The following is a 1765-nucleotide window of genomic DNA, read 5'->3' as shown; positions in this document are numbered from 1 at the left end:
TGAAGCTGTATCACAACAACCAACAACAGAAGCTAGGGAATTGTAACAAAGGCAAACTAAGTAGGCAACGAGAGTGAAAAAAGAATTATAGGTATGGGGAACATTATGGGGGAAGGTCAGCAGGGAGGGGGAAGGGGGAAAGGGAGGGAGATGGTACAGGAATTAAGAAGCATAGTAGGAGGGAGTGGAGTAGACAAGAAGATGTTGAGAAAACTATATGCACAAGAAATGGACATGGACTAAGGTGGGGGGGCAACTGGAGGGAGGTGGGTCACTGGGTGGAGGTGAACAAAGGGAAAAGAAATTGGGACAACTGTAAGAGCATAATCAATAAAGCATATTTAAAAAAAAAAGAACATTAACTGACCGTACATGTGTAAATCTATTAAACATTCTGTTTTATCCATTGTTCTACTTGTTTATGTATACAACAATATCACATAGAATTAATTGCTGTAGCTCTCCACTCTTGAAATCAGGTATTTATTTCACAGAGCAAATTCCTTCATATTTTATGTAGTTCCACTTATTAATTTAAATTTTTTTTATGTATCATGATTTTGGTGCTATATCTAATAGGTTGACATAATTCAAGTTTATAAAAAATGTACCTGTGTTTTATTCTAAAAATATTATTGGCTTAGCTCTTACATTTAGTTAACTTTTGTATATTGTTATAGAATGAGTGGTGAAATTTAACTTTATGAATGTAGAGATTCAGTTTTGCCAGCATCATTTGGTGAAAAATAAAAGAGATTATTTTCCCATTGAATCGACATGGACCCTTTTCAAAAATCATCTAACCACGATGGTGAGTATTCATATCTGAACTTCAGTTGTTTCATTGATGTATGTCAGCAATTTTCAACCAGTGTGCCATAAGAATTTTTAAAACTTGCAATACGCTCACTGTTTAGTCAGGACCACTGACCTCTTTTCCCTCAGACTGGCAAATAACAGTGAACAGAAATAAGCCTTCTGTTGTGAATAAATTGAAATTAAAACTACTTTGTGTGAGATTGACAATAAAATATATATTTTGGTGTGCTGCAGGACTGCAGTTATTAGTTTATGTGTGCCATAAGATAAAAATAAAGGTTGCAAATCACTGATATAAATGTCTATCATTATTCAAATGAGACACTATCATGATTAAAATATAGCATTGTAGCAAGCTTTGATATGAGGAACTGTAATGCTCCAACTTGTTTCTTTGAAGAAGTCTTTTTGTTATTGTGAGTACTTTGTATTTCCATAAGCATTTTAGGAATAATTTTACTTTCTGAAAAGTATCCTTTGGAATTTGTTATTGATTGCATTGAATATATTGATCATCTGTTTATCTAAAGACTCCCCTTTTTCCTGGATTTTAGTTCACTGGTCCTCCTTACTTACACAGCTTTCTGATGCAGTTAAGACATAATTTTGATAATGTAATCCTCTTATTTTAGGGATCAAATGAGTAACAAGCCTGTGTGCCTGTTGACTGTACCAAGCAGGTACAATTGAAAGCAGTCTACTCAGATAGTATACTTACTTTTCACAAAGACCACTGGAAAGCTTATCATCATTATCTGATTTTTTACCATTGATTTTACTGAGGAAGAGAGTGGTTTTCAAAGAGAGTCGAGAATTAGAGACATACAAAACAGAGAATCTGGGTTTTCCTTAATGGAAACCCAACTTTAAGTTCGTTTTCTAAAACAATTATAATATAAACACTGAATAACTGATTTTAAAATTTATTAATCTTAAAACATTAAGT

Source organism: Furipterus horrens, unplaced genomic scaffold (assembly GCF_987537825.1).
Source record: "Furipterus horrens unplaced genomic scaffold, mFurHor1.1.pri manual_scaffold_4, whole genome shotgun sequence".
Taxonomy (NCBI): Eukaryota; Metazoa; Chordata; class Mammalia; order Chiroptera; family Furipteridae; genus Furipterus; species Furipterus horrens.
Note: the sequence above shows the minus strand (reverse complement) of the source record.